The sequence below is a fragment of the Mixophyes fleayi genome, chromosome 11 (assembly GCF_038048845.1).
Source record: "Mixophyes fleayi isolate aMixFle1 chromosome 11, aMixFle1.hap1, whole genome shotgun sequence".
In the NCBI taxonomy this organism is placed as follows: Eukaryota; Metazoa; Chordata; class Amphibia; order Anura; family Limnodynastidae; genus Mixophyes; species Mixophyes fleayi.
The window spans coordinates 84,954,226-84,978,556 of NC_134412.1; the positions used below are offsets into that span (position 1 = coordinate 84,954,226).

Here is a 24,331-nt window from a genome sequence, read left to right on the forward strand (position 1 = left end):
GTGCATCTAAGAGGCAGAAAGAAGTATATTATTGTGCATTGAATAATATTGTGAAATATGGGTGTTATTACACATTTAGGAGACAGAAATGCAGGTGGCCATTAAACTAGATTGCAGTTTCTCCAGAAATATTTACATCAGACCCAACAGGGACATTAAGAAGGGAAAGACGGACAGAAGGATTTGTGTCTAACAGTGGAAGAGAACTATAGAACACAGAGTGCTGGCTAAGAGGATACTTACTTATAGTTTTGTAATGGAAAACACAAGCAACAAACAATCCAAATAAAAGCCTACTATATTTAGGCATACAGTAACCAGATACACCAGACTGAATGGCCAGGAGTTATGATAAAAATGCCAGTATATAAAACACATCTGTAGGCAATGTCTCCTTATGTCAGACATGTGAAACAAACCGGTTTCAATTAGACTGGCCATGGAAAATGTGATTCAGTATTTTAACAAGGGCCAAGTACAGGAAACTAACTTTGCTACAATGTAGAAAGTATGCAATCTAAATTATATGTTCCCTTTTATGGGCAAATAACAGCCAGAGACGAAAAAGGGGTTAACTGAAAAATGCCCCAAAAATTGCTTGCTGCAGAAGCCGTGAGATCCAGTTCATATCTTGTCCTCTCCATGAATATTTAAGTCCTTGTCCAGTGCTATAAAGGCATACCTTGTGTCATTAGCAATTGGAAAATCAAGACAAATTAGGTATCGACAATCCTATACCAAGCCCATTCCCCCCGCTAGACCGTTTGTTCTCTGAAAATTGGGACTGTTTCATAGCTGATCACTGCGCTGCCTACTTGTCACCTCCACATACTGGAGAGGAGTGTGTGCAAAACCAAAATTCAGCCTATCAAATCATTATACATGTGAAGTTCCTCATGCCTGAATGATTTTACAGTACCAGTGAATTGATAAGAAGCTACATTTGGATTTAAGAGGAGCCTCGTTTCCCGGCGCCGCGGCTGATTTATTATCGCAGAGATTAAAAGCAAATCTTTTATCGCCGCAATTTATAAAAAAAATATATTGCTGAGGAGGTTGAGAGATACTCAGGTGCCCAAGCGACACTTGCCTGGAGCTGCAGGGGTTAACTGAAAGACCTAGAGAGTTATCAAACATTCTAAACAGGAAAAGTGGAGGTGTTGCCCATAGCAGCCAATCAGATTCTAGCTATCATTTTCTGAAACGCCCTAGATAAATGCTAGCTGGAATCTAATTGGTTGCTATGGGCAACATCTCCAGGACAGGGAGACCGTGCCTGAGCCATTTAATATACAGCACTATGTAAAGAAAATGGGCTCTATACCAACTAAGTCAGTGTTGGATAACCCGTGACACTCCAGGTGTTGTGAAACTACAAGTCCCAGCATACCCTTCCAGCAATAAGCTGCTATATATTGGCAAAGCATGCTGGGACTTGTAGTTTCACAAACACCTGGAGTGTTACAGGTTAGCCAACACTGAACTAAGTAATAAACAAAACTAAATTATACACTAAAAACAGGGACCTATGGTATTAGATAAAGTAAAACTACTATTTAAAGGATAACCCCAGTCAAAATGGAAAGTTCAGTATTGGATGGAGTTGATGAAGTTGAACAATAATATTATTCATTACTTTCCTGGTATTAAGCATTTTGTGTGATCCAGAAATATGCAATGAACTCAAAACATAACAAAACCATAAATATAAATATAGTCTATCTAATTGTATACAACATATCAAAACATTGTACATTGCAAATCATTGTAGTTCTTTCATCACCAAAACATAAAGCAGCATCATAGGACTGGAAGAAAACATTTTGTTTTGCAGAGAAATCTCAGTGCCGCTTGTTGAATCTGCTCATAACAGAAGTGAGAAATAAATTATTTAACGCTGTGTTTTCTAATAATAGTGCTGTCTGAATATGAAACTAATGGTATCCAGGTTGCTTAATATAACCTGATTCTGATTAAGAATTTACACAGCCCACACACAGCTCAAATGAGAAAAAGATTGAAATGTCTATCTCGCTATATGAGAGTAGAACTGGGAATAATGTATTTTTTTTTGTAACAGGCTCAATAGATCACCTTGCAAAACTCTTGTATTTATAAAGCACAAGTGCTGTTCATAGATTTATAAGCTCTTATAAATAACATCTGTGTAAACAGCAAGGGACTGATTCATTAAGGATCTTAAATGAAGAGGATTCTTATTTCAGTCTCCTGGACAAAACCATGTTACAATGCAAGGGGTGCAAATGAGTGTTCTGTTTTGCACATAAGTTAAATACTGACTTTTTTTTCATGTAACACACACATATCAACTTTAAATTTCAGTGTACAAATGAGCTATGAAGTATTTGTGTGTTACATGGAAAAACACTCATTTGCACCCCTTGCATTGTAACATGGTTTTGTCCAGGAGACTGCAATAAGAATCCTCTTCATTTAAGATCCTTAATGAATCAGGCCCCAAGTTCTGATGTCATCACTTTAATGTTCATTAGGTCAAAATTGTTAAAAATATCAGAAGTCTTTTCTGATGTCTGTGACTCCTATAAAATTATATCAGCATGGAACACCTCTGTGATTTCTAATAACCATATAATTTACAGTAGGGAACGCCTCATTACTCCACCCCTTCCCTTAAACCGCTCTCTGTAATAGGATACCGCTTTGTGACTCATGCGGGGGCGTGGCTACTTTCTCATGTGCTCCAATTTTTCCCAGTTTAGACAGGATAGTCCTGATTCACGGGGGCAGTCCCTCAATTGCAAGAGCCAGTACTGACATAGCTACACCCCATTGGGAGCATGCTCACGCCCGCTTTTTTGAGTACTATCCCAATTTTAAAAAGTGAATCCTGGGATACCTTAGGCTGGGTCACTGGACCACATGCATTTATTTCCTTCAAAATGTTCCTAATGTGCTGCTGAGTCTCGCCCCCCTGAGCTAAAATTTGACAACCAGCCCCCGGACAGGGTTGATGACACAGTTTGTGTCCAAAGTGGGCGAGGGAACTAAGTTATCAAGGATCACCCACCTAAGTACACCCTGAGTGGCAGGAATCGATGATACAGTCATGTTTTCATGCCCCTGCCACCAGGGGTTTATGAAGTGGGCAAGGCTGACGACATGGATCGCTATGGTCCCGCAAACTTTGCGGCAGATAAATTCTCTCTGTATAACCGAAGGCTCTCACGGGAGTCTAGCAGGTCTCCTCCTAAATTCAGAAGTCTCCCGAACATTCCAGAAGAGTAGACAACTATGGGGTAAATCATTTAAAGAGCCACCTGCTTTTGGGTTCAGTGTAGAAAGTGTCTGTGAGGGGCTTATTAATAGAGGAACATTTGGTATCAACAGAACAAAAACTATACCTACATTCTATAAGACTTTATGCAATCTAAAATTAAAAGAACCCCAATTTGTAAACAGTATATATATTTCAGTTTCGGCACACCATGTTAACTTTCTAAAATTTTATTAAATAGCAACAGTTTGAACCCAACTGCTTCTGCTCGTTCATACCAGGTAGTTGAGATTATTTATGTGCAAAAAACACAAAGCCACACAGTATAGAGGATGAAAGTGACTATAAATCACTGTGCATTAACAGCATTCAGAGTACTTGACAATGCAGCCACTGACAAAAATACAGCAATTAACAGTAAAAGAACTGAAGATTGGGACCAGTTTCCCGTTTTCACGCAGAACATCCTGTTGTCTGGCTCCAAACGCCATCAATCTGGTGGTGAAAAAGTCTCATACGATTTGTTCTGTCTCTGTGCAAAAATGATACTATAGTCTCAGCTAATTAGAGGAGCAGACGGGAATGTGACAACAATCACCAAGTATAAAGTAATGCATTTGGGAACAAAATTACAAAGCAGTGCTGGGGAGCAAATGTATTAAGCTCTGATTTCTGCAAGTCGCCAGAAAACGGCGACTTTGCAGGGGAAATTTAAAGCGCCAATGGCTTTCAAAGGCAAGTTTGCCTTTACAAGCCATCGCAGCTTTAAATTGCCCCTGCAAAGTCGCCGTTTTCTGGCGACTTGCAGAAATCGGTGCTTAATGCATTTACCCCCTTGTAAAGCGCTAGGGAATTTGCTGGCGCTATATAAATAATTGTTGATGAAGATGACACATTGGAGCTGGGTTAATACACATGTGCCGAGTGTACATACGACACAACAATTTCATTCACGGGCAGCAAAATCTCCGTTATTTGTGCTATGAAACAACATCTCCTTATTTTGTCATTATTATCTGCTCTAGATCATTAGCACTTTTGACCACAATAATTTATTATTAACGAGTAAGAATCATTTATGAGAAAAAAATGTTTTCTCACTGTATAAAGTAAGGTGACATGATGTCATTATTTATTTAAAAAAAAGAAATGTTTTGCTGTTTCTTGCGGAGTAATTAGAAGAAGCCAATTAACGTGTGAGGCAACCAAAGATGGAGTCTGTGATGTTCCAATGCCATACAAAGAAAGACGAGTAACCATCTGGTTAACGGCGAGCCATTGAAATGTTTGTAGGGCGAGCGCTGATTTATAAAGGAGGCAAGGACTGTTCTTTATTAAATGTTGCAATAATCACGTAATCAAGTTAATAGGCACTGCAGAAATGACTAAAGTCTTGTAAGTAAAAGTCTTCTAGATACAATTATAGCTTTTGAAAATAATAAGGCAAGTTGTAGACACAGGAAGCTGTCCTCTTCCTACATTCCATCATTTTATTTATTCATAGCATTGCACCTAACTAGTAAAATAATGTGTGATATTTTGCAGGGATCCGCAGACACTTGAGAGGTTCCCTGTGACCTGTACTTGTTAGTAGTCAGCGATGTGTCACATGACAGACATTGAGATGGGGGTGAGGAGTCCTGTTACCACAGAGGGTACGTTGCCAGGCAACAGGACAGTGGCTGGTTCTCCTGCATTCTAGGAAAGCTAACACTTGTTTTAGGCTAAACTTATTTTTCTGTGGTTCATATGTTACAGAAATGTTGAAGATCCCGGGCCTGAGTCATTGAGGAGAGCAAAGCATATAAAAGGAGTAACTTTGCACCTGGGCAAAACCATGCTGCATTGGAAAGGGGATGTACATTTAAAATGTGGAGACAGATTTATAGTTGGGGTAGAGCATGTCCTACATCAACTTTAAATTTCAGTGTAAAAATAAAGCTAGCAAGTATTTGTGTGCTACATGAAAAAAACAGCCAGTATTTAACTTATGTGCAAAATAATAAACTAATTTCCACCCCTTGTATTGTAACATGGTTTGTCCAGAACCTTTATTTTTTTTTTTTGCTTTGTTCTCCTTAATGACTCAGGCACACTGTATTTTCACAATGAACAGGATCATTTCTGAGTATTTCAGCATGCACCAATAGCCTCCAATCAGAGGAGGACATATGTTTGGGGCTGAATGTAGCCCTATCAAGGCACCAACCAGTGACATCACTGAGGGGGGAACCTGTGACATCACTGATGATGTAACGGTCACTGGAAATGTACATGGTGAAGGGAAAGACAATGTCACTCCAAAGCCTATGGCCACATTAGGAGCAGGACAGAAGTTTAGGGCTTCTCCTATTCAGGCGTTATGATAAGGATGTCCGATTGTGGCCCTTTACCCCTTTATTTAAATGGCCCAGGGTCCCTGACTGTCCCACAACCCGGTTCAATCAGCATTTTGCTTTTTCGCCGGCACACCTTCTCATTTGGGTCACTTCCTTGGCCATCATTCTAACCCTCCATCTATTTACCATTGAAGATGCCCCTTCCGTTACCACTGCCTGTCCATTTCCCAAAAGAATTTTGGGAAAGGAATTTGTCACCAGTCTTCCTCTTCTGGGGTCTGCCCTCTGTACCTTCAATGCCCACCTGGATCCCACCTATCTGGTTTATTGTTAGACAGGTGGGTATCGTGGGGCACTGCATTTCGGGAGGGGGGCGAGGTCTCCCCTCTTCTTTAGGTGAACCTGTCTCACAATCAGGGGCGGACCCAGACATTTGCCCTACCCGGGGCGATTTAGGGGGGGCGATTTAGGCCCCGCCCCCTTTCTGTGTTCTAAGGCTGCCGGCGGCTGCACAGTATGTGCAGGTCCGTTCAGCAGTGGCAGTGTGCTGTCCCGCTGCTCTGATTGTGTTTAAAACACAATCAGAGCAGCCGGGCAGCATACTGTCCCTGCTGAACGGACCTGCACAGTGTGCAGCTGTCGCGATCGCCCCCCCCCCCCCCTGGATCCGCCACTGCTCACAATAAACTAGCTCAGACATATATGCTGTCCCTGAGATGTGGTTCCTAGTGGTGCTAGAGCCAGGTTAGTATAATAATATAACACATAGCATTCAAATATCACGCTAATAGTATGTAATTACAGAAAGAATAACACTTCAAGTGACTATACATAACAAATGCTTAAAAACCAGCAATCCACTACTTCATTTACTGCACGAAACAGGTTATAAAAACCTACAAATTGTGAATATGGTAAGAAACTAACAAAAGATTTTAAAAAAAAACAAACACATTTATGTCAGGGAAAAAACAATAATCACATGCCTATATTAGCAAAGGAATCACTCTAGAAAAACAACAACAAGCCAACATCGGCCAGAGCTTCAGTATAAACAATATTGTTTCACTATAATATAAATGTTAAATAGAAATATATCATAGATATTTGATCAAGCAGCAAAATTACCAGCAAATTGCAAAGCTGCTAGTTTGTTCATTTCTTTAATTGTAATATTTCTTTTCTCCTTGAAGAACATTCACATACGAGTAGAAAATTCCTGAAATAAAAACTATTTGGCTTCCTATTGCCAGGGACTCAAATTCTGATTATCCAACAATATCTAAAACTGTATAATAGCAGGCATGTCATTTCTCTACATTCAGTTGTAAGATTCTGATTGGCTGGGGTGTGACCAGACTGGTCATGTGACCCACATACGTCATAAACAGGTTCTGTGATGTCACTCAGCCTGGGTATAAGAGGCAGAGCCTGATACAGAACACTCAGCACACTGTATACAGAACACTGTTAGCAAGTGTGCACCATATACATAGTCACTGCTTACTGCTGTGCCTGTCTGCTAGATTTGGCATCTCGTAGGCTGAGGTGAGTTTATTTTATATGCGAACAATGTTATTTACAACCAAGTAACGTAAGTTTTACAAAACATCTTAAAATAATGCTAAAGCTCAAAATGGACATAACTCATGCATTTGGTATATGCAGTATGAAGTATAGTTTAACACAGTCATCCTAAAGGGAACAGCAGGAAATTGTTAGGTTTACTCTTGTTTTATTAAACAAGTCAAAATAACTTCTGATATATGAATTAGGATGCCTGAAATCATCTTTAAAAGTAACAGAAAAACACTGTTGCTGCCACTTGATAAATAGGCTGTTAATAATAATAATAATAATAATAATAATAATATTATACCTCAATTGAGCTAATTTCCCTATCACAGGCATATTATACCAGGTCACAAAATAGTACAAGAGCTCCCTGTGTGCCATGGATATTAAAGATTACCTAAATTATGAAATACATCTTGCTCTATGCTGTATTTGCCTTCCCTTGCTCTTTTTTTGGGCTGTTCATTGTTCCCAAATTAAAGATACAGTGAAAGGGAATTCAATTGTAATTTGCCGGAACATTCATTGGTCATTATATGATCTCATTTTTTATTTGAAGGAATGGTCATAGCCAGCTGTCAAGACCATATGGATAGTACATTTACAGGATATCATTGCAATATTAATTATTATATATGTAAAGAAAATATAACAGTTTAAGGACAACATGAAGTCTCATAATAGTCTCCAAACGGACTCCCAGTTTTACTGCTAAGGAGGAACATCCTGAAAAGGATAGTCAGGACGACTGATATTTGAACTTGTGGAACCCAGATGTCTAGCGACTGTTATGAAGCCTCTTTAAAGAGACGCTAGCCATACATTTATTTAAAATTTCCCTTTGCATTTCTCTAATGTAAATATTAAGGAATGAATGTATAAAAGTACTCTTATTATAGGACTTTATCAAGTTTCTATGATGTGCTTGTAAATCAGCTTGGAGAGCTCACTGATCGTTAAAGTTCCATTGTTTGACTTCCTTCTTCCCAGAATCCCTTTATCTCCTCCTAGAACTCTCTGGTTCATTGTTGGTTAAAGTTCCATTGTTTGACTTTTTTCTTCCCAGAATCCCTTTATCTCCTCCTAGAACTCTCTGGTTCATTGTTTGTTAAAGTTCCATTGTTTGGCTTTTTCTTCCCAGAATCCTTTTATCTCCTCCCAGAAGTCTCTGGTTCATCTTATTGAGGTGTGATCATTCTCTCACAATATCTTAATGGGATGACCTAATGACAAGTAACATTATTTAATTAGGGAAGTGGCCAGGTCTGGAAAGGGACAATACGATAATGATCAGGGAGACAGGAACCTTTTGCATTTGCTCACAGCAGAATGCAATTCACAAAAAAAGGTGTTGCTGATATGTAGTCATAATTTAAAAATGTTTTTTTTTAGAGAACGTTTAGTTAAAAAAGAAATAACCTCACTTTCAAGAAGAAGATGTAACATTATAAAAATAAGCAATATTACATGTAAAGTATAAGTTTACTTTTTCTTAATTGCTAGGCAGGGGCGTGTGTCTGCGTCGCAGGGACACACAGCAAAGTTTGGATACGGCCCAGCGATCAACATTTGGTTATTACAGAAGGAAGAAGTGTCAGGGACCTTACCTTGTACAAAGCAGCAGTGGAAAGTCAGAGTTTAGTAGTCTTTCCATTGACACAACCGTTCTCTGTGCCAGGGGGTTATACAAAAAAAAGGTACTTTGCACATATAAATATATAAATGTACCCAGGTGCTAATGAGAAAAGTAATATCAATGCCAAAAAGTACATTTGCAAAGATTTCCATATATAGATAAATTATAAAAGAGCTGAAGCCGGTTTCTCAATACTCAGTGCTACTTTACATTTCATCCCTGCCTCCAGCTCCGCCGACTGTCCGTTAATTTATCAGCCTTAGATATTGTCTCCTGCTGGAAGGGAGCACTGACAAAGCTGACAGTCCATCAGGCGAACGGTAACGATGTGACTTGGATACCGGGATCACAGCTCAGTCACTATCTCAGCTGAATTCTACAGCGATGATCTTTACCAATCTGTGCGCTCTTCATTGATCCTAGCGATACTGATCTCTGTGCCTGATGCTGGACCTGTCCATCTGTATTATACACCGATCAGCCACAACGTTAAAAACACTGACAAGTGAAGTAAATAGCATTGATTGTTTCATTACTACTGGCACCTGTCCAGAGGTGGGATATATTAGGCAGCAAGTCAACAGTCTGTTCTTGAAGTTGATGTGTTGGAAGCAGGAACAATGGACAAGCGTAAGGATCTGAGCGACTTTGATTAGGGCCAAATTGTGATGGCTAGATGACTGGGTCAGAGCGTCTCCCAAACAGCAGGTCTTGTGGGGTGTTCCCAGTATGCAGTGGTCAGTACCCACCAAAGTGGTCCATGGAAAGACAACCAGTGAACCGGCAACAGGGTCATGGGCATCCAAGGCTCATTGATGCACGTGGGGAGAGAAGGTTAGCCTGTCTGGTCAAATCCCACAGAAGAGCTACTGTAGCACAAATTGCTGGAAAGGTTAATTCTATGATAGATAGGTGTCAGTACACACAAAGCATCGCAGCTTGCTGCGTATGGGGCTGCGTCACCCCAGACCGGTTAGAGTTCCCATGCTGACCACTATTCACCGCCAAAAACACCTACAATGGGCATGTGAGCACCAGAACTGGACCATGGAGCAATGGAAGAAGGTGGCCTGGTCTGATGGCAAACAGTTTCTTTTACATCATGTGGACGTCCGGGTGCGTGTGTGTCGTTTACCCAGGGAAGAGAGGGCACCAGGATGTACTATGGGATGAAGACAAGCTGGTAGAGGCAGTGTGATGCTCCGGGCAATGTTCTGCTGGGAAACCTTGGGTCCTGGCATTCATGTGGATGTTACTTTGACACGTACCACCTAGGTCACCCCTTCATGGCAGCGGTATTCCCTGATGTCAGTGGCCTCTTTCAGCAGGATAATGCGCTCCGCCACACTGGAAATATTGTTCAGAAATGGTTTCAGGAACATGACAAAGAGATCAAGGTGTTGACTTGGCCTCCGAATTCCCCAGATTTCAGTCCGATCGAGCATCTGTGCCTTGCATATACCATACATTGGTGTTTGTAGAATCAGGACAATCCGTGCGGCACACACAAGAGTGTACATGGTCACACAGGTAGTGCTGGTTGTCTGTAGCAGAGGTTGGTGGGCACACTGTTGTTGCAACTCTCCACTAGAGGCATTGAGTTCCACACTGATTGGCCTGGATGCTGATTATATATAGCAAGGGACACTACCCTGCCTTACTGGGCTGGTTTTGTGGGGGGAGGTCTAGCGTGTTCACTCGTTGCTCGGCTTTAAAGAATGAGAATAAATCCCAAGACATCAGCAGCATTAGGAGTTTGAAGCTGCAGATACGAGAAAGCAGCACAGTTTGCTAACTGCCCTCATTACGCCACATATGCCCTACCACCTCTCGCCTTGTCAAATATGCCCCCCCTTGCTCTCCGTTTAGGAACGTGGCACAAATGAAGATATTTAAGGAGAGATTTTGCAGCCCCTTCCCCCTTTTCTGCGAGATTTTCAAACAGAAAAGGGAGGGGTACATTCACCACACTGTCCAGGATTTTTTGCCAGCATGTCCAGCACTACCATTAGGTGAATCTAGGTGGTCGCCATGGACGTTAATCTTTAAGGGTCACCTAAAATACTAAATGACGGACATAAAGTCGGGAGCTTCCTCTGGCACTGTTCACCATTGCGCCACAATGGTTCGCAGAGGTGTAACTGTCCAAAAGCACAAATGTCACATCAAAGTGGAGCATCCTACTGTGGTACACATTGGGAACGTCCTGATATGTTTATTAGAGAGAGAGAATTAGACTGCAACAATTTGGGGGTTTCACTAATTCTTTCAAAGTAACAATTTGAAGAATTCAGGAAAATCCTAATTTAGTTTTATTTTTTTGTGATTTTGCCCATTTTACGGTATCCAGTGCCTGTAAAATATGGAAATAGATGTTCAGTCCAGTATGGAGGCCCTATCTCTTCTGAAAGAAAATTGAACATTTTTGTAGTTACTCTTTTTCTGAATAAAAGAGGTTTATCAATCCCTCTTCTAATCATAAAGGGGAAACTACAACCAGTAATGAAAGGAGTTATGGGTATTTTGACTACTATACATGTGAATACAAGGAGCTGTATATACTGTTTTTCATGCTTAAAACACCAGATGGCGCTGTTGCAATTATCGACTGTTTATAATTATTTTGCATAGCAGGGGCGGTAAAAAAATATGGCAGCTCCCTGTGAAAGATATATAATATATATGTATATGTGTATATGTATGTATGTATATATACATGTGTATATGTATAGGTATATGTGTATATGTATAGGTATATATATATATATATATATATATATATATATATGTTATATATATGTATATGTGAGTATATATATATATATATATATATATATATATATATATATATATATATATGTATATATATAAAGAGAGAGAGATATGGATATATAATATATATATGTGTGTGTATATATATATATATATATATATATATATATATATATATATATATATATATATATATATATATATAGTGTGTGTGTGTACTGTATGTATATATATATATATATATATATATATATATATATATATATATATATATATTTATAATATGTGTATATATACACACCAAATACACAGTTGGGGCACAAATGAGAGTATTATAATAATACACCATAGAAATTATTACTATATTAGCTTAAGTCTTGTATCATATACACACTGTCCTTGCTTCTCCTTATAAAACACATAAGTGAGCTACTATGAGAACAAATAAAACTATTTACACAGATCTCTTTCATATGGAAACAGCTTGTAAAAAATCAGTGGCCTTCTGGGAAACACTGAGCATGCTATAAACCATAAACTTGATTGAAGACATTGATTACAAGGGAATCTGAAACATCTACACTTGGCCGACACTTCAATCCACGGACTCGTGTGCAGCCCTAAGATGGGTACGGAATTAATTACAATCAGTGGTGGGAACAAGTATGTAACACTGACTGCCTCAGTAGCCCTGCACATTCTGGAATACCCTACCCGGAGCCCTTGTAGTTGTCGGAGATGTCTGCACCAGATTGTTCATAGCTTCAATGGAATATGCCCATGTCTGCATGGTAGTATAAAATAAGTGACAGAATGTTGCATGAAGACTAATATGTTTTATAGAGCAAACATGAGAAAATCCGAGTGCATCACCCTGTCTGTACTGCTTCATATTTACTACATCAATATCCCAGCAATGTGGCTCTAATTAAAATATGACAAACTGTACAACATAAGTGGGGAACATGTGAGAGTCCTCCATCCCAGCTCCTCTTGTACATCTATCCCAAAATATCTCTATACTGGTCACATGTGTGCAGATTGAGTTGGCCAACTAAGGCGACTTTTAATCAAGTTGGCCAATCAAATTGTAATACAATTTGTTTGACTTTGATCAAGTAGCTAATGACCTCCAGAGGTGAAGTCATCGGCTGACCCGAAATTATCGGAGTGTCTGTGCAGCCAGATTTCTATTGGTCACTGGGTTCTGTGCCTGAAAAAATTAATCTCTGAAATTTGACACTGCACTTTGGCCAGATTGCTCAAAGAGCTGGTTGGAGATTGGATTGGTTGGAGTGGATTGGTTGATTTGGATTTGCACCGTGTGTGGCCAGCACATTAATTGAGTTAATTTCCCCTACACTTGTTGAAAAGATATAATATGGTAAAATTACCTATTTGAGAAACGATATATGTGGATTAAGGCTCTTTTTGCTGAGGATGGACTATACAAAATGAATGTTCTAGGCGCTCTACTACTCTGGCCTAGCTTTATGCCTGGAAGCGACCAACAAGTTCTGCCTGGTTTACACTTCCTTATTTTGGGAATATACATGCATGGATTCACCTATAAGTGCCACTCCAGCTTTTTCAATAGAGAGCTATTTCCCTATCGTCAGTAGCGTTTGACATCTTACATGCCAAGTTATGAGTAAAAAATGCCCATTAGGATTCAAGTGATACTCATCTTTATAAACATACAGTATATTCTTATGGCATATTAGTACTTTGAAGAATACAAAAACAGAGCTAAAAAAACAATTCCCAATATTAATGGATTAAATTAGAAAATCTAAAAAAATCAATATATGGGAGATATCACGTTCACAACAATTAGCTTGAAAAAATATATAGAAAGGCTTAATATTCTTAGATCTTTTTAAACATTAGTATTTTATGTTCGCTAACGAATGAACAGAATACTATGTTAAACATAAATGAAAGGTGGCGTTAGCTCATACTTGTAGGTCCAAGTGACAAGTGCGGTGGAGTGAGGTGACGAGATTCGCATTATCTAACTTGACCCCATCCGCGCCAAGCAATGCCGCGAATCTTGTCCTGTCAGCGGCATAGTCAAACCGAGGGGGCGTTTTCTAGTGCCTGGAAACCCCCCTCCAAGCCTAGGGCACTGTATAATTGAGGTGGCTGGACCCTGCTCCTGCTTCACACGGCTCTGCTTGAAAAGGGAAAGCTGTGTGCACCTAACAGTAGTGCATGCAGCATTGCCCATGTATATTATAGGGATAGGAAGAGTTGGAGAGCAGCCAAGCACAGTCTAAAATTATAGCCACACCCCCATGCATGCTGGTCACGCCCATTGACGGCGTGGTGTGGAAACCCCCCTCCACAAAACCTGCGTTTGCCCCTGAGCAGAGAATTGCGTCATCAGGTCCCCACCTTGCTAGGGAAGTGGGCTTTAGGTGGGAGGATGGCCCTCTCTCCCAGGAGACCAAGAGACCTCCCTGAAATTTGATAGTCTCCCGGATATTTTGGGACAGTAGGCAAGTATGAGAGCAACCCCACCAGCAGCTACTGATACAAATGCGTGATTGCCAATTGTCCTTAATTTAAAGGGCCATACCCCCAACACATCTGTCCCCAGCAGCGGAACAGGAGGAGTAGCCACGGCACAAAGGGGGAGTGGTCATGGTGTGATGGGGCGTGGCCACACACGCCCTCCAGAGGGGCTTTAAGCGCTAGACTGCCCATTACATACCTCCCTTTCCCCAACAATCCCACCCGCAGGACAAACATGTGGGACAGAGGGACAGAGCTCTAAAATTAAACATTGCTGACCAGTATTATAGTATATGAAGTTCCTCCTAAACCAGTGAGGGGCAGCCGAATTACTCTTAATTTCAGTAATATGTTAAAAAAATACATTTAATCAAAGAAAGAGACATAATGTAGGTAAGGAAAAATAATGTAATACTAATAATAATTGTATTTAAAAATATGACCTAATCCAAGTGTCACACAGAACTAAAGTAGCCATAAATGCTTAATATCATATATACACAAGTGTTTTACACACACACACACACACACACACACACACACACACACGTGTCATCGTAGTACACTAGCAGAAAAAAACAGATTAACATCAAAACTATATCTCTGTCCTTGGGATCTATAGCGCCGCTTGTCCTTGAACAACATACTCATATTTGGTATCACTAAGCCTTAGATGTTACAGAATGAAAGTTTTTAGTATTTACCTGTGTGTGAACTAATTATGTGATGTACGTTGGAACCATGGTTGTATACAATTTCTCTTCTATGTCTGCTTCTTACTCATAAGAATAATAAAACAATAAAATATTTAGCTTTCCAATATCCTACCAACAATTAGCCCAGAAATATGCAAGAAAACAACTCCTCTTCAACAGAATAAACTTCCGGGTAATGCCATTTAAATATGGCCTTTCCCGGAAGCCTAATCTCCTGAACAGCAATGACTATTTGTATATTGTCCTTTCTTAGGGAGATGTATACAGATTTACCAAACTCTTCTCATTGTTTTAGTGGCGGTTTCTCTAGAGGGCAATTACTTGCTTACCAGCAAACTCTATCCTGCACTGAGGATAATTAGTGAGGTTGAAAAAGGCTGTCTATGGGTTCTATTCTGTGTCAACACAAGCAACGATCGTTCTATAAAATCCCAGTGGCTGAAACACCTGCCATATAACCTGGATTTCCCAGAAGCCTTTTCACCTGAACAGGATAGATAAGGTGCATACTGTCTTTTGGAAGCAGCTTAATGAAATTATAGCCCCCTCATTGTTTCAGTGAGGCTGCCATGTAAATTATGACCACTTATATATCTGGTGTAAACTCAGCCCACATACTCTGTCCAGACTCATCATGCAAGTAATTGCTGGCCTTGCCCGGGAGGTAGCTTCCTTGACATGACTGTACCACACTAATGTGTGTGTGTGAGGGGCACGTTGTTATCTGTCCATTATATCATGGTATCTAAGATAGCTAGAGTAAGATCTATTATCAGTGCTAACTGAGCAGCCCCTATCCTTCTTGCACCTAAGGCAGATGCCCGTTCGGCCCAAACCATGTTCCAACCCTTGGTGGGTGTTGCCTCCTGCATCAGCCCTTGCACAAAGTTTCTGGAGCTTAGAACATGATTGGCACATGTCAGCTCCTGGGCATAGACCGCTACGGTCAGGTGTGTAAGGGCAGGTCTCCTGGAAACGGAGGCAGTTGCGTCAGGCAGCTGAGTTGCGATGGGGGGCACTATCTCTAAAAAAATGCAATGCATTGTTGCATAATTTCCTACTACCATTGTCTAAATGTGTGGTATCTCCCTTAGAGCTAGATGGAATATATGAATACATTGCTAGTACTTGTGTTTTCTAGTTTATATAACACACATGAATATATTGGAGTCATTTCATTTTCCTATTCCGGCAGCAAAATGACTTAATTTACTCCTCAAGAGTCGGTGTAGCCGCCCAGCACTTCTCCTAAAGTAAGTCCTGAGATGACGCTGGAGGAGGCCACGGGGGAGAGGCTTGTCCAGAAGGCCAGTGCCCCATCTAGCAGCCTGCTCAGATGGCACATTCTAGATCTGAAAGCTATTCTTGGCTCATTGTCTGTATTTGTCCTACAGCAATAAATACTACTATATAGGAGTGTATGAAACGAGAGGTCGGAAAGGTCGTCTCGGAGGCAGAAACAACTGTCATTCCTGGGAATATTGTTGATGTGCGGTCAATGCGCTTTATTTTTAGAAGTGGTGCTATATTACTTTTCAACTAGACCCCTGAGGATGCTTCATAGAGTCACTGCACCCTCAGCCATCATAAGTAATATCCTATTTAATACAACAGGCTCTGGATCCTACTCGCTGCTACAAATCCTGCACCGTTTCCAAGACCAGTCTGGTTAATAAGGGGTCTTTGTTACATACTGTGCAGTGTAAGGAATGGTTGCTAAAAGATCATCTTAAATTTCCCACAATAACTTATAGCATCTGTATGTTACAATCAGCACATTGTCATAATTCAGTTGTAAAAGAGACAACACTTTATATAAACCTGGTAATGTTTCCTAAATCATTCTAAAAAAAGGAAAGCATTGTTTGTACAACTCCAACCTGGGATATTGTCACAATTTGCTACACAGTCAATGATATGTATTGTATTCAAAAATAATTTAATCAACAAACAATATATTTCATGCATCTGTTTAATTGTGTTGTACTTTAAGCCTGTCTTTTCCTATGGATATACAGTATACACACACACACACACACACACACACACACACACACACACACACACACACACACACACACACACACACACACACACACACACACGTGTACATAGATGATATGGGCACAAACAATGAATACATAATATTTGCATATTTGGCCAGTGGGCTCTATCCAACGTGCAGGGGTCACTGAGCTGATCATAGTCCATCTGTAGAGAGAAGCCTGGGTTAGGCACCCCCTGCCTAAACTGCGTGGGGTTATTCCTTGCAATCCCCCCCCCTCCTCATTGTGCTTTTATTAACCCTCCAGTGCCTGCCTTGCAGCTTAGCTTAAAAACACGTGTGCTGTGAAGCATTAAAAACAAAACTAGCAGTGCGTGGGGCTTGGCATTACTCGCGTGTTTAACCCTCTGTTATATAATCTTAAACATGATGAAATTCCAATGCTATGTATAGATCACCCTAAATACTTGAGGCACACACCCACCTCCCCTATTACATAACACATGGCATATACTAGATCCCACCAAGGTGAAGTGCCTTTGTTTAATCACTTTCTAGAATAAAAGACATTATTTTGCTAGTATAAGGAAGCCCTTTGCAAAAATGAAGGGTTCCTGCAGACCCTAGGCATTGGTTAAACAAGGGGTCAGCATCATATGATTTCCTTTGTATGAGTTGAAAGCTTTCATTGGCATAAGAAATAAAGCGCTTTATTACCTGCTGGATGGAGGTTCCCAGTGTCTTCAGGAACATCGTTTTATATAGTCCCACTGCCTCTTAAAATAGCGGAGCCCTTAGCCCCCAGGTAGGCAATAAATTGGTTGAAATAATTGCTCCCCCGGCGCCCTCCTGGGGTTCCTCAGATGATCTGATCGGAGACTCTCGACTTGCCAAGTGAATTTCCACGGTGTGTATTCTCCTAGGCGATCTCACCCCACGCAGTGTTCCGGAACCCCCGTGGGTTAGCATTGTTCCAAGGAGAGACAAGGTTTAGAGAGATGCCTTTGTGGAGCTGGTGTTCTGCTGGAGCAGTCCCTCAGCCCACCCGGAACAATGAGCTCTTTCTCTCTCTCTCTGTTGTCATTGCCTACACCCCAGCCCTCACTTCTTCATTTCATCATTTGGGCTGGATGTGTGTGTGAGGAGCGTGTACAGAGCGCATGCTTCACACTGGCTCATCCATCCGGCAGCCCACTTCATCTGATATGGAAAACTGCAATGTGACAACTTTTTACTGGGATTAGGTAAAAGCCGGAACTGCTCGGTGTCTTGAGTGAAGCTTGCTGTGTTTTCTCTGCCTGTATAGTGCATTCTGTTATACTACACAGATCTGATCTCTGTAATATGTGGAACAAATATTACACATATTATATTGCATATATATTGTATTGAGTGTTTGTGTATGTGTGTGTGTGTTTGTATATATATATATATATATATATATATATATATATATACCCCCACACATTATATTTATACATATTTATGTATATCATAGCTATATATTCTAGTTATCCTTTCTACCTGCCTGAATGTATGTCGGAATGGAGCGCTGAGTGTATGACCCATCCATTCCAGTTGCCAAAATTGGGCTCTCAGTATCTTTGACAATTATTCCAGGTGCCGGAATGGGGCTCCGAGTATATTATTCATCCATTCTGGTAGTCGGAATGGGGCTTAGAGTACCCTAACCATCCATTCCAGCTGCATAAATGCGGGCTCTGATTACCTTAGCCATCCATTCCAGCTGCCAGATTGGGTCTGCCAGTACATTACCCATCCATTACGGGTGCCGGAATGGATGTCTCAGTACCTTAGCCATCCATTATGGGTGCCGGAATATGGTTTTGTTTATATTAATCATGCATTCTGGGTGCTGGAATAGATGCTTAATGTACTCAGAGCCCCATTCCGGCAGCCGGAATGGATGCTTAATGTACTCAGACCTCCATTCCGGCAGCTGGAATGAATGGTTAAGGTTCTCGGAGCTCCATTCCGGCTGCTAGAATGGTTCTGCTGGTACATTACCCATCCATTCCGGCAGCCGGAATGGATGGTTAAGGTTCTCGGAGCTCCAATCCGGCAGCCGGAATGTATGGGTAATGTACCGGCAGACCCATTCTGGCAGCCGGAATGGATGGGTAAGGTACTCAGAACCGCATTCCGGAACCCACAATGAATAGTTATGGCACTCACAGACCCATTCCGGCACCCGAACTGGATAGCTATGGAACTCTGAGACCCATTCTGGCACCTGGAATGGATGGGTAAGGTCCTCAGAGCTCCATTCTGGCAGCCGTAATGGATGGTTAAGGTCCTTGGAGCCCCATTTTGGCACCCAGAATGGATGGCTAAGGTACTGGCAGACCCATTCCGGGACCCATATAGGTAAGGTGCTCAGAGCCCCATTCCTGCAGCCGGAATAGATGAATAATGCACTCAGTGCTCCATTCCGACATACATTCAAGTAGAACGGATAATTAGAATATATAGCTATAATATACAGAAATGTATATAAATATATTATGTGTGTGTGTATATCTATCTATCTATCTATCTATGTATCTATCTATATACACACGCAAATCAATATATATGCAATATAATATGTGTAATAGTTGTTTCACATATTACAGAGAACATATCTGTGTAGTATAACAGAATGCACTATACAGGCAGAGAAAACACAACATGCTTCAAGACACCAAGCAGCAGAGGGCGCTGCAAGGAGCCAAATCATTCTGGCGTTCCGGCAATTCCGGTTTTCACTCACACCCCTTTTTACTTACACATGTGTAGATTGCAGCCAGGGCGCCCTTGCACCCTCCTTCTGTCTGCAAATGACTTTGCTGGAGGCAAATGACCCTATTTGCTCCAAGTATACAACAGTCTTCAAACCTACATATAACGAAGAGGATTTGTTTTTACCAATTCAAGTAAAGGGTTAAATGTAACTGGCAGAAATAACATCCATTTGTGGTTGCAGAGTACTGTGTTGTCATTCTAATCTCCTTTCCTTGAAGTTGTGCCCTAGATCTTGTAGTCTTCACATCCCCACGGTAAACATAAACTAGCGGTTTGTTGTAGACCTTGAAGCTGCCTACAAAGAAGAAAACGTGTGTTTGTCTGTTCCCAGTTTTTCTCTCTAGGGTCTTTGTCTGGTCCCAGTCTTGCTCTCCAGGATCTCTGTCTGGTCCTAGTCTTGCTCTCCAGGATCTTTGTCTAACCCCAGTCTTGCTCTCCAGGATCTTTGTGTGGCCCCAGTCCTGATCTCCAGGGTATTTGACTGGTCTGAGTCTTGCTCTCAGCGGTCTTTGGCTGAACCAATTCTTACTCTCCAAGTTCTTTGTGTGGTCACAGTCTTGATCTTCAGGGTCTTTGTGTGGCTGCAGTCTTGATCTCCAGGGTCTTTGTCTGGTCTCAGTCTTGCTCTCCAGGATCTTTGGGTGGTCCCAGTCTTGCTCTCCAAGGTCTTTGTGTGGTCCCGATCTTGCTCTCCAAGGTCTTTGTGTGGCCCAGGTCTTGCTCTCCGGGGTCTTTGTGTGGTCCCAGTCTTGCTCTCTAAGGTCTTTGTGTGGTCCCATTCTTGCTCTCCAGGATCTTTGGGTGGTCCCAGTCTTGCTCTCCGGGGTCTTTGTGTGGTCCCAGTCTTGCTCTCTGGGGCCTTTGTGTGGTCCTAGTCTTGCTCTCCAGGATCTTTTGTGTGGTCCCAGTCTTGCTCTCCGGGGTATTTGTGTGGTCCCATTCTTGCTCTCCAGGCTTTTTGCCTGGCCCCAGTCTTGCTCTCCAGGATCTTTTGTGTGGCCCCAGTCTTGCTCTCCAGGATCTTTGTGTGGCCCCAGTCTTGCTCTCCGGGGTCTTTGTGTGGTCCCAGTCTTACTCTCTGGGGTCTTTGTGTGGTCCTAGTCTTGCGCTCCAGGATGTTTGTGTGGTCCCAGTCTTGCTCTCCAAGGTATTTGTGTGGTCCTAGTCTTGCTCTCCAGGATCTTTGTGTGGTCCCAGTCTTGCTCTCTGGGGTCTTTGTGTGGTCCCAGTCTTGCTCTCCAAGGTCTTTGTGTGGTCCCAGTCTTGCTTTCCAAGGTCTTTGTGTGGTCCCAGTCTTGCTCTCTGGGGTCTTTGTGTGGTCCCAGTCTTGCTCTCCAAGGTCTTTGTGTGGTCCCAGTCTTGCTCTCCAAGGTCTTTGTGTGGTCCCAGTCTTGCTCTCCGGGGTCTTTGTGTGGTCCCAGTCTTGCTCTCTGGGGCCTTTGTGTGGTCCCAGTCTTGCTCTCCAGGATCTTTTATGTGGTCCCAGTCTTGCTCTCCGGGGTCTTTGTGTGGTCCCATTCTTGCTCTCCAGGCTTTTTGTCTGGCCCCAGTCTTGCTCTCCAGAATCTTTTGTGTGGTCCCAGTCTTGCTCTCCAAGGTCTTTGTGTGGTCCCAGTCTTGCTCTCCAGGATCTTTTATGTGGTCCCAGTCTTGCTCTCCGGGGTCTTTGTGTGGTCCCATTCTTGCTCTCCAGGCTTTTTGTCTGGCCCCAGTCTTGCTCTCCAGGATCTTTTGTGTGGTCCCAGTCTTGCTCTCCAGGGTCTTTGTCACTCTATAGTGGTCACCCTGCTATATTTGCTTGAGATTATATATTGCATTTATCTGCCTGTACTCTCTATATTGCAGTCATTGCTGTCTGTCTACCTTCGGCAAAGCACCATTTTCACCTTCAAAGCCTATGCTACTTTAACCCTTTCAGTGTCTACTGCTTTTAACGGTGAACTCATCTCCACGCATCTCTAGTGGATCTACACAAACGAATGTAATTGCTCTTTCTAACCTTAGATGAAATTATCTCAGTCCCTTAGGATGACTTAATATAAAGTAAATAATTTAGTCTGAAGGATACTGTCTCTAAATATAGGCCAGCCTGAATCCCTTAGCAACCGATCGGCTCCCTGTTTTTATGTCTTACTACAATTGTAGATGCTATATATTTCTCTTTAGGATATATAATATTGTTATTGTTGTGGGTGTATAAAGCTGGAGACCTGTGACCTGTGTCCAGTCACATTTTTTCACGGAGATCACGTTGGCAGTGGGCTCTCCATCATCCTCAGGGAAGACAGAGCAATTTTTAAAGCCGGCGTTGCACTAGGCATAGTGAATGAATAATATACACCCTAAATTGATAATTATATGCCCCACACATATTGCTCCTCTATGCAACACCCCCCCCTTCATTATACCATTGACCCATTGAACATGTGCATCTTTTGTCTGTATAGTAAACAAAGCTATGCAGACCCTGGAGAAACAGACGGACAGTTAATCATTTTTGATTATTTATTTATACAGCTCCAATCATGCTACGCAGAACTGTACAGAGAATATTTGTCATTCCCATAAGTCCTTGCCCTCACTGGAGTTGGCAGTCTAAAATCCCAACCATGCGAACGTACACACTACTCGGCGCCGCGATCATGTGTGTATACAAATACTCACATGATCGCGGCGCCGGCGTCCTCACTTCCTCTGTATGCAGTGAATGTCAGGCGTGAGGTCATAACGTCATGTCCGTCATTCAGTGAAGACAGAAGACAAGACAGAAGAAAAGAAAAGATGAAAGAAAGCAATACAGAGGTAAGTGAAAGAGGAGAAACGCAGAGAGGCACAGGGGGATAAAGGAAGGAAGGGGGAGGGCAAATTCAGCATGGCACAGGGGGATGAAGGAAGGAAGGGGAGGGACAAATTCAGCATGGCTCAGGGGGATGAAGGAAGGAAGGGGGGGGCAAATTCAGCATGGCACAGGGGGATGAAGGAAGGGGGGCAAATTCAGCATAGCACAGGGGGATGAAGGAAGGGGGGCAAATTCAGCATGGCACAGGGGGATGAGGGAAGGAGGGGGGGGGGCAAATTCAGCATAGCACAGGGGGATGAAGGAAGGGGGGCAAATTCAGCATAGCACAGGGGGATGAAGGAAGGGGGGCAAATTCAGCATAGCACAGGGGGATGAAGGAAGGGGGGCAAATTCAGCATAGCACAGGGGGATGAAGGAAGGGGGGCAAATTCAGCATGGCACAGGGGGTTGAAGAAAGGGGGGGCAAATTCAGCATGGCACAGAGGGATGAAGAAAGGAAGGCAAATTCAGCATAGCACAGGGAGATGAGGGAAGGGAGGGCAAATTCAGCAATGCACAGGGGGTTGAAGTAAGGGGGGGCAAAGACAGCATGGCACAGGGGGATGAAGAAAGGGGCAAAAGCAGCATGGAGGGCGCAGTGTGATCATAAGGGGGCATAGCGTGGTGATGATGAAGGGGCACAGTAATTGTGTGATGGCACAGGGAGCTTTTGGCAATGTAGTGTGTGTGAGGTAGATGATGGCTAATTAATGGTTGCTATTTTGTTTGCGGGGCAAGGGGAATACTATTATTTTAATGTTGGGGCTGGAGGAAGGCCTAATTATTAATCATGGGTGCTATTGATTTAACGACGGGGCTGGTTGTAACTTTCGAAATGTAGCCATTTTTTTCCAAATAGGGTCCCCCAGCATTCCAGGAGCCAGACAAGCCGCAACTAAAGAATCCTGCAGCCACATGGGATGAAAGTGAGAAGAACAGGTAGGAGAGAGCAGGAGGGTGTGTGAAATGTTGTGATTCTAGTGGGACAATGTCAATTTTTGGTGAGTGTTCTGCCCAATGTAAGGTACAGGCCAAGACTGTGAACTGTGTGTACACACTGCATTCTTTGTGTATTACACTGTGGTGCTAGATGTGTTGAAAGTCAGGAGTGCTTGGACATATGTGATGCTCCGGTGAATTCAGGGGCTAGCGCTTTTCCCCACCAGGCATGCCCCAATGATGATTAGCCATGCCCCCTATTGTATGACCACACACACTCCCAATTCTGCAAGTTAAAAAATTTTGCAAGTTAAAAAAATGTAAAAAATTTTACAAGTTAAAAAATGTCAAAAATTCTGCAAGTTAAAAAATTTTAAAAATTCGCACCTGTAAGGGGGGCCCCATGAATTTGTTGTACCGGGGCCCTGAATTCCTCTTGCCAGCCCTGCCTCTGATATAGGACATACAACTATATAAATTTGCAGTGCATATACACCTCATCCTAAAATATTCCATTACAGTATATACACAAGTCTAATAAACAAACACTGGAAGTTGATTTGTTGATGTAATAGTTTCCTTGTTATCACTATTACCTTCCAGATCTATATCGAATATTTATTTTTAATATCCATATTTCGAAGCAGAATGTTTTACTTAGAGGCATTTTAGACAGTAGTCAGCCCTTATTATGAATTCATTACTTATTATGAATATTTAAATATGGGTTTTAATATTTCCATGTATTTATTCCGTAGGCAAACTGAGAGGGGTTTACTAGTGTCTGGAAACCCCCTCCCAGCATGGGTGGGGCACTGTATGCTTGAGGTGGCTTTCCCTGTGTATATATGATGGGGATAGGAATTGCCTGTGTGTATGATGTGGATAGGAAGAGTTGGAGAGTAGTCAAGCGCTATCTAAAATTATAGTCA

General features: G+C 41.9%; 1 protein-coding gene and 1 long non-coding RNA gene across 7 annotated transcripts in view; one reads left to right on the forward strand and one right to left on the reverse strand.

Annotated features, from left to right (window-relative positions):
• Positions 1-18,055, reverse strand: part of GPR153 (G protein-coupled receptor 153) — a 55,277-nt gene extending 37,222 nt beyond the window's left edge. Inside the window, exon 1 of the mRNA XM_075190059.1 lies at positions 17,534-18,055. The gene's annotated coding sequence lies outside the window, so the exon portion shown is untranslated. The remainder of the gene's footprint in view (positions 1-17,533) is intronic.
• LOC142106976 (uncharacterized) overlaps positions 1-24,331 on the forward strand; it is a 260,709-nt gene that overhangs the window by 29,978 nt on the left and 206,400 nt on the right. The window lies entirely within an intron of this gene.